A 16,172-nucleotide genomic window follows, 5' to 3' on the forward strand; every position below is an offset into this window, starting at 1 on the left:
GTTGCCTTGTGACAAAAGTTGCCTATGCAGGTCCACGTCGCCATATAGACTCTAATATACGGCAACATGATTTTAACAGAATTTTAAAATCCCTTTATTTATTTATTTATTTATTTATTTATTTATTTACTTATTTATTTATTTTTTTTTTTTTTGAAAATTGTTAAATTCGTGGTGGAGAGTAAATTCGCAAAGGGTGGAGGTTATTCAAAGTTCGGCCTGGCCGAACTTACAGCTTTTTTACTTGTTTTCTTTAAAAAATCAATGAATTTTGTTTTGAAATTTCTCAAAAATCCATTTTTTTTTTCAAAAAAATCGTAAAAACTCCTCAAAATAAACTAAAGCACAATTTTATGTTAAAAATATGCGATTTTCTGCTAAAAGGTCCTTTAAAATTTTCTTTAAAATCCACGATCCTTGAAATATTCAGGAGGCCCTTCATTTTTTATGTTTTAAATCCACAATTTTTGAAACGGATTTCCTTTAAAATACCGCATTTTTTTTTTGTTAGGAAGTCGTAAATATTCAAATAAATTCACAATTTACTTGAAAATCCAAAATTTCCAAATGTTTTTAGTAAATAAGTCCTTTACAGAAACTGTCTTAAAATTTTTGGGATAAATCAACGTTTTTATTAAAACTCTTTTAGAATCCTAAGATTCTTGGTCAGGAGGTCCTTTAAAATATTCTAAAAAAAAAACTCATTTATTAGTCGAATGGTCCATCAAAAATGCTTACACAATTTATGATTAAGAGATCATTTCAATATATTATTGACAACAAACTTTGTTAAAAATTCTCCACTTTTGGTTAGGAAATTTTTTAAACATTTCCCTAAAAAATCCAAGAAATTTTCTCAGGTTATTTAAAAAAAAAAAAAAAAATTAAAAATGGGGCATTTTAAAATATTCTTAAAAAAATCCAGGAGTTTTGTTCAGTAGGCCCATCAAAAAATCGTGTAAAAAATAAACGATTTTTGTCCAAGTGGTCCATTAAAAATTTTTTGAAAAATCCATATATTTTAGTCACGGGGATCTTGAAAAAATTTAATCTTCAAGTTTTTACCAAAAGGTCCGATAAATAATTTTTTGTTTTTTAATTACCGATTGTAGGAATTTCTTGGAAATCCACGATTTTTTGAAATAAATAAAAATGTTTGGTTCGGAAGCTCATCAAAAAATCCACTATTTTTACTCAATATGATCGTGAGATAAAGTGGTCCTTCAAATATATTTTTTGAATTAACAAATTTTGCTTAGTTTAAAAATTCAAAAATTGTTCAGGATTGTCCTTTTAAACATGCTTAAAGAAATTCAGACAATTGGTCAGAAAATACTTCAACATTTTCTTAAAAAAAAACAAACTTTTTCAGTCAGGATATCCTTATAAAAACCTAAAATCGTACTATTTTTCATCAAGAGGTCCTTTAAAATAGTCCTTTTAGAATCCGTTTTTTTTTTTTCTGGTCAATAGGCCTTTTTCAAATCGTTCTTTAAAAAAATACAACTTTTTGGTCAGGGGATCCTTTCTTTTAAAAGCTAGTGTTTTTAATCAAAAGGTCCTTTTTTAAGAATCCACAATTTTTGGTTTCTAGTTTCCTTTAAAATAGCAGATCCTTTAAAACATTTCTAAATAAAAACGAAATTTTTTGCTGAGACATTTTTATGTTTTAAAACATTCCTAAGAATCCACGGTATTTGGTCAGATGGTATTTCTCAAAAAAACAGCCGACGATTTTTGGTCAGAAGGTCCTTTAAAAAATGCTGTAATAAAACACACTATGTTCTCCATTTTTTTTTTTAAGATTCCACAAATTCTTCTTTAAAAATATTCTTTTAAAAGGCAATGTTTTAAAAAGATCTGTAATTTTAAGTCAATGAATTTAAATATGGAGGTCCTCAAAACATTCTTATTATGACGCAAATTAAATTTTTTTAAAAATGAAAAAAAAAAATATCTACAGATGATCCTTTTATGATTTTTGCCTTTGAAAATTCTCAAAAAAACAAAGTTTTTCTTAACTCCACAATTAAAAATATTCTTAAAATCTGCGTTTTAAAACAGCCCTAAAAATTATATTGGTCAGATGATCCTTCTTAAAAAAGTCGAAGATTTTTGGTCAGAAGGTCCTTAAAAAAATTTTGTTTGTATTTTTGATCAGTAGGTCCTTCAAAGAAAATTCTCAAAAAGTAACGATTTTTTGGAAAAAAAAATTCCTCAAAAATCAATTATTTCCGACCCTTTAAAATATATTTCAAGGGATCTCGTGAAATACTCTTAAAAAATCCTCTACCGTTGACCAGCTAGATCTTCATTTTTTTGGAAGACGGAAACAAACAAAGATTATGTCTATGACATCCTCTTAATGTTTTATAAAATTTCATTTTTTAGGTCATCCAAACTGTCATAATTTTCCTAAATAGACTTCAAATATTCTTATAAAACCCGAGATTCTTAATAAGCCGAATATCTAAAAAAGCAATTCAAACTACCTCAAAAATTAATGGTTTTTGGTCAAAAGTTCCTCTAAAAAAATCTTACAAAATCTACTATTTCTGTTTACTAAAATGACCTTAAAAATTCACTGAATTTGGTCAAGAATTTTTTGAATAAATGGTGGTGAAATTCCGAATTTGGTTTTCTCCGTCTCCGATGAGAAAACATAGGTTGTCCAGCAACAAAATTATCGTGTTTACCTGTCAAAGAGGTCAGCTGAAAAGGTGCACCTGAAAATGTGCACCAAGTGCCGGCCACGATGCACAGCATCACCAGACCGCCATAACAGCCGATGATCGCTCTCCGCTGGTATAAATCGACCGTGGCATCAGAATAAATGCCTAATATTAACGCAAAAATATTCTGGAGGGTGTATTAAAGCCTTGGGCACGCAAACCACCCAAGATTGGTTAGAAAATGAGATTCCTCGCTTCATTTCCAGCGCACCATTGTGTGCCACCAAAATCTCTGGATACCAATCCGTTGGACTATTGTGTCTGGAGTATTTTGGAAAGCAAGGTGGGGCACTAAAAAATACCAAAGTATCGATCATCTCAAGCAAGCGCTTCGCCGGGAATGGGCCAAAATACTGCAGAGCAACATTCGGGCAGCATGTGACGGTTTCGTTGGCCGTTTGAAGGTCATAATTCGTACCAAAGGTGACCAATTCGAACAAATCTAAACTTATTCGAAAATGTAATGCTATTTCCGACATTTTTTGCTTTCATTCAATGAAATTTAAAAAAAAATATAAAAATTATGGCTGTTGACTTTGTTGCAGTTTTTTTATCTCACCCTGTATATATTCAACCGATTTTGGGTTAATTGTGCACCAATTGGCCAATATCAGTTCAAATGACCTGAATTTTGGCACATCTGACCGAATTCAGTCTAGAAGCAAGTAAATAATAAAGAAAATCGGTTCAGGTATAGTTATACCTTCCATATATATTTCGTCCGATTTGGTGTTTAAGTCAATCAAATTCGTAATATCCGTTCGACAACAATGATATTTGGTACCAGGTATCTTATAGAGCTCGGAAATATCTTTGCCACATTTTATCGAGATAGGCTAAGATTTAAATATAGCTCCTAAATACCCTTAATCCGAGTTCAGGTGTATTGTGCAAATAATGGCTAATATCAACCTAAATGGAGTAAATTTCGGGACGTACATTTCCATTTGGTGGAATTCGGCTCCAATACATATATTTTTTAATAAAATCCTTCTCGAAGTGATATCATGCACTCTATAACTCTGAAACCAAACTATAACTACTCTAAAGCCAAATTTTGATTGGTGGTATAATCTATTTCAAATATATTCTTCCGTTACGGTAGCTCTACTAAATGTGCATAATGGTGTAGGGTATCGACTCCGCCCGACTTTCGACTTTTCCTTACTGGTTAATCTCCTGTCTATTATTTGTTCTATCTTCAATTTATGAAAAATATCCCATCGATGTTTACACATATTTTTTATTTTTTTAATACAAGGCCTTATGTATAAAACTACAATAAATACGATGCGAACCTACAATCTAATTTATATACGGAAAATCCCACATGGGCCTATTTATTAATTTTTCCGTCTATAGGAAAATTCCTTTCCCATTTCGAACAGAAGAACTCTTCCTTGCAAACTATTGAGAAACCTCTGGATTAAGCACATCGGTGCGTATAATTTATGCCCCGCCACTCATACGCTCCATGGGCTTCAATATTTAATTTTCGCAACGCACCAGGTGGTGGTGGTACTTTAGTTAAGCTAGAGTTCTTCTTCTATTTGAATTAATAATTCATCATCCATTTCAGTTTTGTTTTGTGAGTGCAGAGCAAATATTTCTTTTCCATTTAAATTTAATAAACTCTCCACGTACACACACACACACCGACACACACACACACTAACTCTACACTAGAATACATTATCACAACTATGTGTATGGATCTGCACTTTGTATATTTGTTTTTATAATTACATTAGAATAATAACAATACGCTATGCAAACATACACAAAATACATGGATACAAATGTATAATTAAATCGATATTGGCAAAAACAATTTGCATAAATACACACGCACACACGCATACACGCAAAAACATAATGTTGTTTACTCGTGCGGGTGTTGGTGTTGTTGTCGTTGCTGTTCTCATTTGTAAATATGTGTGTGTATAACTAAATGTATTCGCCAGTGCTTAGCTAAACACTAATCTGTTTTTCAACAACAACAACAACATCAGGAAAATTATCCATGAATTTGAAAATATTTAAAAATTTTGTCAAATTTATTGAGAAATTCAACTGGATTTTTTTGTTGCTGTCGTCGTTGTTTTTGTTGCTGTTGCTGGACAAATTAATTTCAATATTTGCGGATTCTCGTTTTTTTTTTCGTTTGGTTAACAAAATAAATTTGTTTGGTATTTTATTTTTGTGGTAGTTCGGAAAAACCGCAGAGAACATGCCAGTCATCAATTAAGAATATTGGAAATTTTTGTTGGGGAATGACATATCACAGGGATGGAGAGGGTAATAGGGTGAGGACGAGGAAAAAAGACGGGAGAATAAATTAAGCACTTAATTGATGTCTTAATTAATTTAATAGAAAATGCGGTCGACCAGGTTAGGGATTATTTTTTGTTGCATAGAAACAAGGACCTTCAAGGCCATAAACGAGGATTTTTTAAAGAATTTCTTACGAGGACCTTCAAGGCAGCAAGCGTGGAGTTTTTAAATAATTTTTGCAAGGACCATCAGAACCATAAGCGTGGATTTTTAAATAATTTTTTACAAGGATCATCAGAACCATAAGCGTGGATTTTTAAATAGTTTTTTACAAGGATCATCAGAACCATAAGCGTGGAGTTTTTAAATAATTTTTTACAAGGACCATCAGAACCATAAGCGTGGATTTTTAAATAATTTTTTACAAGGATCATCAGAACCATAAGCGTGGATTTCAAAATAATTTTTTACAAGGATCATCAGAACCATAAGCGTGGATTTCAAAATAATTTTTTACAAGGATCATCAGAACCATAAGCGTGGATTTCAAAATAATTTTTTACAAGGATCATCAGAACCATAAGCGTGGATTTCAAAATAATTTTTACAAGGATCATCAGAACCATAAGCGTGGATTTAAAAAAAAATCTTATAAGGACAATCAGTGTCATAAAGGTGAATTTTTTAATAATTTTCAACACGGACCTTCAGAGCAAAAATCGTAGATTTGTTTTTAATTTTTCTACAAAGACCTTCAAGACAACAAACTCAGATTTTTTAAAGAATTTTTAACAAAGGTCTTCAGAGCAAAAAGTTCATGTTCTTTAAAGTTTTTTTTTTTACAAGGACCTTTAAGGCAATAAACGTTAATTTTTTTCGGAAGGATCTTCAAGGAAATAAGTTTGGAAAATATTTACAAGGATCTTCAATGCCACAGGCGTGGGGCCTAAAGTTCTTTCGGGACCCTTGTCGTGTTTTTTTTTAAATAATACGTAGAAAGGAAAACGTGGTTTTTAAGGAATTATTACGAGGACCCACAACACACAATTTTTTACAAGGACCATTCAGGTAATAGGCATAGATACTTTAATTTTTTTTGCAAGGACTATCAGGTCAATATGCGTTCATTTTTAAAATATTTTTTACAAGGATCTTGAAGGCAAAGAGCGTAGATTTTTGAATGATTTTTATAAGGACCTTTAAGGCTATAAATGTTAATTTTTTACAAGGTCCTCGAAAGTAATAAATGTGGATTTTAAGGGATTTTTGCAAGGACCTTCAGAACCATCACCTCGGATTTTTTATAGAATATTTTTCAAGGACTATAAGGGACATAAGCGTGAATTTTTAAAGAATTTTTTACAAGGATCATCCAGGCCTTAAACCTAGATTTTTTAAAGAACATTTTCAAGGTTCATCCAGGTCTTAAGCGTGGCTTTTTTCAAGAATATATTTCAAAGACCTTCAGCACTATCAGAATTTTTTGCAAGGATCATTCAGGTCTTAAGAGTGGATTTTTTCAAGGACCTTCAGCAGCATCAGATTTTTTACAAGGATAATCCAGATTGTAATTGTGAATTTTTCCAGGAATATTTTTTAAGGACCTTCAGCAACATCAGTATGGATTTTTTTAAAGAATATTTTTCAAGGACCTTCCATGCCATCCAAGCGCGGATTTTTAAAGAATATTTTTCAAGAACCTTCAAGACCATTAGCGTGGAATTTGTAAAGAACATTTTTCAGGGGCCTTCAAGACCATTAGCGTGGATTTTTAAAGAACATTTTCAAGGGCCTTCAGATCCAGCAGCGTGAATTTTTTAAAAAATACTTTTCAAGGACCTTTAAAAACATCAGCGGGTTATTATCTAAAGAATATAATAGTGGATTTTTTAAATAATATTTTTAAGGACCTGCAGAAGCATCAGGGTTAAATTGTTAAAGAATATTTTTCAGGGACGTGCAGAACCACTGGCGTAGCTTTTTAAAGAATATTTTTCAAGGTCCTTGAGAACCATCAATGTGGGTTTTTTAAAGAATACTTTTCACGGAGCTGTAGAAGCATAGGCGTGGATTTTTAAAGAATAATTTTGCAGGACCTACACAGACATCAGCGTGGATTTTTTTAAAGAATATTCTTTAGGGACCTACAGCGTGGATTTCCTAAATAATAATTTTCCAGGGCATCAGCATGGATTTTTTAAAGAATATTTTTCAGGGACCTACATCGTGGATTTCCTAAAGAATATTTTTCAGGGACCTACAGCGTGGATTTCCTAAAGAATAATTTTCCAGGGCATCAGCGTGGATTTTTTAAAGAATATTTTTCAGGGACCTACAGCGTGGATTTCCTAAAGAATATTTTTCAGGGACCTACAGCGTGGATTTCCTAAAGAATAATTTTCAGGGGCCTACACAGGCATCAGCGTGGATTTTTTAAAGAATAACTTTTCAGGACCTGCACGGGCATCAGCATGCACTTTTTAAAGAATATTTTTCAGGGACCTACAACGTAGATTTCTAAAAGAATATTTTTCAAGAACCTTCATCGTGAATTTCTAAAAGAATATTTTTCAAGAACCTGCAGCGTGGATTTCTAAAATAATATTTTTCAAGAACCTTCATCGTGAATTTCTAAAAGAATATTTTTCAAGGACCTTCATCCAGGATATTTTAAATAATATTTTTCAATGACTTTAAAGGTCAATAAACGTGGATTTGTAAATAATATTTTTTCAAGGACCCTCCAAGCCATCAAACGTGGATTTTTAAAGAAAATTTTTTAATGGACCGTCAGACCAGTAAACGTGGATTTTTTAAGGACAGTCAGGCCAATAAACGTGGATTTTAAAAGGATATTTTTTCAAGGGCCGTCAGACCATTAAACGTGGATTTTTGAAGGACAGTCAGGCCAATGAACGTGGATTTTAAAAGGATATCTTTTGCAAGGACCGCCGGGCCAATAAACTTGAATTTTTCAAGGATTTTTTTTTCAAGGACCATCAAGCCAATAAACAAGCCAATTTGACAATTTTTAGCTGTATCCTTTATATAATACCAAATGATTCCATTTTAGAAGTTAATTAGCATTTCAGAACTTTTCGTAAGCATAAAGTTGAAGTTTCGAAAAAGCCCTTTGGCACATCTATCCTGCACTCCATCAGTGACTCTCATTCAAAATTTCAGAATTCTAGCCTATTCCGTTTGCCAAATACAAAGTGTTTAATTTTAGTACATTTTAGTACTTTTCATACAATTTTAGAACGAATTTCCAGAAATCCATCCATCATTCCAAATTTTAGAATTCTAGTTATTTCACTTTTTATTTCTACTTTTTATATACATATAGATTATTTAAAGGGCTATAAAGGCAAAAAACTTTGATTTTTTTTTTTTTTTTTTTTTTTTTTTTTTGAAGAATATATTTTAAGGACCAAAAGAGGATTTTATTCTCGGATTTTGAAATAATGCTTTTGAAAGTCTAACATGACTGGAAAAGTGTATTTTTCGGGAATATTTTTTCCAAAAGTTTTTTTTTTTTTTCGAGGATCTGCAAGTCTTTAATCTTCCCTTCCCTTCCTTCCTTTGTTTTTTTTTTTTTTCTTAAATCCCTTTTTATCGCCTTTTCAAATGAATTTTCCATGAATTTTCACATAAACCCAGCCAAATATTTATGTTAAAAAACATCCATCCATCCATTATCCCTTTTATTAAGAAATAATTTTCTAGGATTTTTTTGTTTAAAACGCACAATTTTGTAGCATGTTTATTTTTGTTATTTTATTTCATTAATAAGAACATATTTTGCTGTTGTTATTATTGCCGTGTGTACATTTCGATTTTGTGACATTTTATTGCAGTCACATTTTTGCTCCACCGAGAGAGAGACAAACACACACACAAAAGACCATTTTGGCCTCTGCTTTCTGGCCTTGTAAATATTAATAATAAGCAACAGAGGGAGAGAGAGAGGAGAGACACCCAAAAATCCTTATGGGGAGTTGCCATTAAAACATGTGACAAATAGTCGTTGTTTTTCAACGGAGGGAAGGTCTAAAGGACAAAACATGTTTTAATTATCTATCCAATTCCAGTTATAACAGCAACAATACCAACAACAACAACAACCGTAGCACAATAACAGCAAACAAAATTGTGTCATAATTAATGATCTGTTCTCTCTCTTTCTCTGTCTCTCTCTCTCCCGTTTCGCCGTTAAATGTTGAACAACCTTATTAAAACCCATATTATTATCATTAAAATGTTAAAATTTTTACAATCTGCTCGTTGTTGTTGCCGCTGTCTTTATGAAAACAAATAACAACAATATAAACATTATGCGTGAACATGTTTATTAGGTCCTTGTAAAAGCAGATATTTATGAATTTAAGTGATTTTTATGAGCTGCCCATTGACTTTTATATACTGCGATTTCACTTAATAACGCTTATGAATCATTTAAGCAGCTATTTGTTGTTGCTCGTATCGAGGATTGGGCATTTTGTTATTAACCAGAATAACGGTTACTTAATCAACGATTAATTGATGCATATTATCGGCATGTTTACGGGAGATTATTTATCAATTTATGGGTAGTTATTTGTTGGTTGATAATAAACGATTGGCTAATGAGATTTTTGTTTGGCAATTGATCATTTTGGGATAATGTGAGTTATTGGTTATGGCTTTCAGCTGGTGTGGTGTTATACAAAAATACAGGATTTTCAGAAATTCATACTAAAATGACAATAAATTCCAAAAATTGTGATTGAGAAAAAAGTTTTCGGAAATAAAAATTGTTTAAATTTTTTAAAAACCTATAAGCGCGGATTTTTTTAGGATTTTTTATAGACCTTCACCATTAGACTGGAACATTTAAAGAATTTTTTGAAGAACTTTTAGAAGAACTTCTTTAAGAATTTTTCTATAGATCTTCACCATCAAAGGGGATTTTTAAAGAATTTTTAAAGGACTTTCAGGACCATCAGCGTGTTTTTGAAGAACTTTTCCATAGACCATCATCAGTTTTTTTTTTTAAATACTTTCAGAACCATCAGCGTATTTTTTTTTTAAGAATTTTTACCAGGGCCTGGGCTTTATAAGAAAATGGTTATAAATATTAAATTTTAGGATTGAAAAAATAATTTGGAATTCAACATTTTTCGAAATATGTTCGGACGGATGTTGCACAGAAATGGAATTGTAGGTTAGAACTTTTTGGGTAATACTCAAGTTAAAATTATGTACGAACTCGAACTTTTTATACCCTTCGTATTTGAACTTAAATGGAGTATTCTAACCAGGATGATGAATATCCATCAAAACTTTAAAGTATTTTTAATTTTTTTTCCATTCCGTTCGAATTTCTATCCCTGGAGATTCCGAATTACAGCAAATTAAATTTTAAAATTCTACAAACAAGTGGCACAATTAAAAACAATTTAACGTCCTGGTTATCTTTTTAAAAATAGCATTGACTAATCGGAAATGTAATTTTTTTTTCCAATATTGTGGAAAATGTCGTTAGGCTTGAATATAATTAAATTAAAAGAAGTAAATATGACTTTTTGTGTCCTCCACCATGAAGGAATTGGGCCTTCACCTATGCTAACAGTTGTGAAACAGATGAAAAATATGGTTAGGACTTCCAATTGCTCGATTACCGTTGCGTTTGGACCGCATCAAATAATTTTTAGATCAATTTATTACCACTTCTGCGACCGGAATCTTAAAACATCTTAAATCAGCCGTTATCACTATTTGAGCACATACCACTAAAATTCGGAAATAAGGTGGAAAATGGCACTTATATGGGGGTTATAGCAAAATCTGGTGATTCTGTTGTATATTGAGGCACTAACCTTCAATAAATAAATAAATAAATAATCTTAGTCTTGTGGCGGAAACCTTCAGCATATCTAAATTCAGAAGTTATAAGTCCTATAGCAGATCTTGACAATAAGAATCCGTAAAATCTAATAAGAGCAGATGCAGTAGAAAGGACCTAAGAAACTGGAAATGCCTAATATCCAATTCTGAATTGATTTTCACTAAATTTGCCGGACATATTTTAATCTTTCATACCAAATAAAATTGCTATAAAGTGCATGATAAATGCAAAGTTACGTTCGAATCGCCAAAATTTAGGAATTCTCAAAAATGAACATCAAATTGAAATTTGAAATTTCTATAGAGGAATTTTTACTTTTTCATTTTTATACCCTCCACCATAGTATGGAAGGCATATTAGCTTTGTCATTCCGTTTGTAACACCTTGAAATATATATTCTAGACCTCACAAAGTATATATATTCTGGATAAACATACAATTCTATGTCGATTTAGCGATGTCCGTCCGTCTGTTGAAATCACTCTAGCTTCCGAACGAATGAGGTAGGTTAATAAAATTTTACTCAAATGTATATTATGTCTGCAGGACTTTTGGTATTAAAAATGGGCCATTTAAGTCCACGTTTTGGTATAGCCCCCATATAATCGTACCTCAATATTTTAGTATTTCGGAAATGTTTCAAATTTGGAATTTGAAGTTCGTTTTGACAGAAAACTGTCTATGCAGGTCCAGGTCTTCGTATAGCCCCGATATAACTGTACCTCCCTAAATTCTGTATTTTTAAGATTTTAGCAATATTATTCACCAGTCTGTTGACTTCTTTGATGTGGCTGAAATTTCCTGTTTTTAAATCTTGGTGTATTGAAAACGTCTTGGGATTTTTTTTTTAGATTTTCCCATTTCGTCATGCTCCTCAAATGTTTATGGCTTTAGATCCTATTCACATTTTCCAACTAAATGGGCTATAATTTAGCATTTCGAGTTCGCAAATTATAGAAAACTATTTGCCAAAAATACTGCGTATTTTTAGTGAATCTGGCATAATGATTTGATATTGCATTTTCGAACATAGCTTAAAAAAATCGGAAAAAATTAGAAAATGTTCACATTTTGCGGGGGTTATTTATGTTTAAAATTCTGACCTTTGAAACAAACTATTGGAAACAATTGCCTATCATCACCATGGACCGAATTTGGATTTAATCGGCAATCGATTTGTTTTATACGTTATACATATATAATCTAAGTTTGATAAAAATATTACGATGTACAAAATTTGAATACTACCTTCGAGAGTTATCGAGCAAACAGACAGAGTCCAAACATCCTCAAACGGATTTCGTCCTAAGGTCTATAACCACTACTTCTATGATGCATATTTTGGCCATAACAAATGATATAAACCATACGTAGCCATGTGGCTGAGGGTATGCAAATGTGGAACTACAATATAAAGTTTCAAAATTAAAAATAAAAAAACCAGTAAAGAAAGGACCAAAGTCGGACGGACCATAACAAATAACGTTTTTATGTCGAATTTATGGTCGTTTTTGAATATGTATTATTGTTTTAAAGAAGATATAATTTAAAGCCGAAAGGATTTAATATATGGAAGTATATCCTCCTTTTAATCGATTTCCCCTAAATTTGACGAAGTGAGCCGATATTCATTAAAGTCAACCTCATTTGAGCTGATATTGCACTTTTTAAACGTGAAATCGTAAGAAGATATATGTGGGAGCTATATCCAAATCTGAACCGATCTCCATAAAATTTTAGCGGAGATATTTGATATGATGTATCTGATAGCTGGGACCAAATTTCGTTATTATGGAGAGGGTTATACGGGTGGGAGGGATTAAAAAATAAAATCTGATGAAACATATATTTGGGACCGATTTTCAATAAATTTGATACACTTTCGTTCAGGCCAAATTCGTTCCTATGGGCCAAAATTCATTAAATTTGGACCTAAATTTACTATTTGTTCCGCAATAAACTTGAAATTCAGTTAATATGTATATGGGAGCTTTACCCAAATGTGAAGCGATCTCGATTAAATTTGATAATGGTGTTTCTGAGCTATACTATATTTTCCCGAATATCGTTGTTACGGAATGCATATTCCGGCTGAGGAGGACAAAAAAGCTATCGGATGACCAAATATATTTGAAAGCTATCGGTGCATATCAGCCGATTTCCACCAAATTTGATTCACTTATTTCTATGCTCAAATTGATCGTATGATCCAAATTTCACGATGTTTGAACAATTATTACACATTTGGTGCGCAATAAAAGGAAATTCGGACGATTTTGACCGATTTTCTCCAATTTCACATGTCCAGCAACAATCAAAACGGCTGAGGTTGCACTGCAACGTTTCAGAATTGAAATTCGGAAAATTGTACCATATTTTTAAAATTTACTCCTCGATTTTATTACGGGATCCTTTAATTCTATTTCCACAATTCCTGATAAACACATAAATACTTCTTGCTTGGCTGCCTATAATTGTTAATTTTCTGTTCCGAAAATGCCCTTTCCTTTGTTATTTTCCCTTACAACTCAATTACCGATTACCTTCCCAATTAGTGGCTATATCCCTTTTTTCTCCACCTATTAATATATATTTTCCTAATTACAAAATCCCCTTACCCCGTCACAATATTAATTTATGCATCCCAATAATTTTGTGAGTCCACCATACGAAAAGGAGCATAAAAACCGGGTTACATGCATAATCATGTCATAGATTTAATAAGGGAGGTTATTTTACCTTGTATTGTTATTTTTATTGTTGTTATTATGGTTGGTATTAGATGCTTAAAATGTTACTGTTGGCATTGTCCTCATGATAATAATGTGTGGTTGTATAGTATCCTCGAAAAAAAAAATATCTCAGCAGCCAGTCAGGCGCTCAGCTCAGGTTGGTAACAATGGAGCCTGTCTTTCGTTATGAGGTGTTTTTTTTTATTTTTCTCGCTTCGTTGTAATCCTTGAATGGAGAATATTTTATTTATATATATGTGTGTGTGTATATTTACATGTGCGGAACACACGCACTTATTTATGGCGGTCGGGCAGGTTTGCACGTAGCCAACATGAATACGAAATGATGACACGGAGAGGTGGAAAAATTCTGCCAGTCTGGGAGACTGGTGAGAACCTGCGAAGAGTGTCGTCCACACGTGTGCGTTTGTTTTCTTCATAAAACCCGCGATTTATTGATTATCGATTTCAGGTGGTACCATTTCACCCACATATACCGGAGGTGTTAGTCTTGTTGTTGTTATTTTTCACGTGATTTGTTGTTATTGTAGACGAGGGGGTATTTAACTCGTTTTTTACGTTTTCCGATTTTTTTTTCTATTAGAAATTTATGCCATTGGCGTTGGCGTCACGTCTTACGGTTTAAACTCTTTAGAGTGTTTTATTGGGAACGTTTGAGTTTTCTTTTTTCATTTTTTTTTATTTTGTTGTTGTTGTCATTGTGCGGAAAATTTTCTTTACAACACGCTTCAGTAAATCACAATGATTTCGTTGGGGTTTCTTCTTTTTTTTTTTGGCCCGAGAACTGCCAACTAAATGGCAACTATGTTGGTGTTGTTGTTATTTTTTTTTTGTATTTCAGATTTAAGCCCCGACTAGCCATTTGAACTCATTTCATTTCATAGGGTTTCACTTGTTCGCGGTACACTGCACTTTGACTGGCCTGGGGTTTGGTTTGAATATTTTTTTCTGGTTATTCTCCCCCCCCTTTTCGATTTTCCTCTGAGGTTTTTCGTTTTTTTTTTCTCGGTTTTCTTTTAACAACAATTTTTCTGTTCACATTTGCATGTTACCTTGATACGGTTTTTGCATCTTAATTTTTTTTATTTTTTATTTCAAATTTTTCATTACTCCTCTTCTCAGGGGGCAGACCTCATTCGCAGGGGCCGGAGGAAAAAATCAACAAAAAAAAGCCCACACTCACACACTGTGATGATGTGGGAGGCTGGGGGTTTGGTGCATTTTTTCTTCTCGTTGTTGTTGTTATTTATTATTCATGAAATTTATTTAAATTCCAAAAACAAAAACGAAACCGAAACACTCACACATTCACCTGGTGGCCGCTAAAGCGAGGAATTGAAGAGCTCTCACTCTCTTGAAATATCCCTTGATAATGATGAGTGTGTGTGCGTGAGCTCAGATGACAGGCAGTGTATTTTTCAATAAAAAAAGGATTTGAGGCCGCTTTAATATTTCTCTGTTTTCTATTTTTATTCCGAATTTGTTAGGTTTCTGAATGCCACGTTTTGCAAGTTATTGCCATGCATTTGGTTTAACACGATTTTGTGACACTCTTTTATTTCATTTTCGCATAACACTCATTCCGGTTTTTTTTTTCGGCAGCCTAAGAGTATGCTTTAGTTTTCATAATATTCAAAGCTGCCTGAAAGTATGCCTTATTTGTTGTTAACACAAATTTCTCCGAACTGCCTCAAAGTATGCTTTATATTTTGTAACTATTTCGGTTTAATAACAATTATTTCCTTTTGAGCAGCCTCAAAGTATGCTTTATTTTTTCTCGCAACTCACAGATTTCCACTTTCATTCTTTCGTTAATTTTTCTTTTTCATTTTCTGGCTTCATAACCCATTTAAATTCCTTTACAAAACATTGTTGTTGTTGCCATTTTTCTCTTGTGCTTTTTTTTCCTTCTTTTTCTTCTTCTTCTTCGTCAACGTCGTTTTCACTTGCCAGAGCCTGTGCCTTTGCCTTTGCCTTTGCTTATCAATAATTAATTTTTCTTTTTTTTTACATTTCTTGCTTTGGCAAATGGCTTACACACGGACACACCGCGCACACAATGTGGACAAAAAAAAAGACACCAATAATAATCCCGAAATCCGTTCACTCGCCACACGTCTTCACTTTGCAATTGAACTAGAAACACTGCCAGAAGGGATGAAAATATTGTACGGCGGAGTTTCATCTACGAAATTGGAAAAGTGTGTGTGTGTGTGTGTGTGTTTTTCTCGTATTTTGTGTTCTTGTTGTATGGCAAAATAATGAGTGAGTACCTTGACAGAGCAGGCAGGCAGGCATTCAGGCAACCACGCAAACGAGTTCAACGTGTATTCATGGCATACTCTACGCTCACGAAAGCTTATCGCCACGGCGTTTTGAACGTTTGGCATTAACCAAAAAATTCACAAAGTGACCCCGGAAAGGAGGCTTAGGAAAGGAAACATAATGTATTACACACAGAGAGTATAACAATGTGTGTGAGAGAGAGAGAAAGTGGGAGAGCAAAAGCTCTCTTTCTCATGGTGA

At 32.7% G+C, this 16,172-nt stretch overlaps 1 protein-coding gene across 2 annotated transcripts in view; it reads right to left on the minus strand.

The window, feature by feature from the left end:
* LOC101901069 (TPR-containing protein DDB_G0280363) overlaps positions 1 to 15,855 on the minus strand; it is a 103,724-nt gene extending 87,869 nt beyond the window's left edge. The window contains exon 1 of one of the 2 annotated variants that reach the window (XM_059118235.1): positions 13,633 to 15,855. The gene's annotated coding sequence lies outside the window, so the exon portion shown is untranslated. The remainder of the gene's footprint in view (positions 1 to 13,632) is intronic. The other variant, XM_059118237.1, reaches the window with a different exon arrangement.
* Between the last annotated feature and the right edge of the window lie 317 nt (positions 15,856 to 16,172).

Source organism: Musca domestica, unplaced genomic scaffold (assembly GCF_030504385.1).
Source record: "Musca domestica strain aabys unplaced genomic scaffold, Musca_domestica.polishedcontigs.V.1.1 12, whole genome shotgun sequence".
NCBI lineage: Eukaryota > Metazoa > Arthropoda > Insecta > Diptera > Muscidae > Musca > Musca domestica.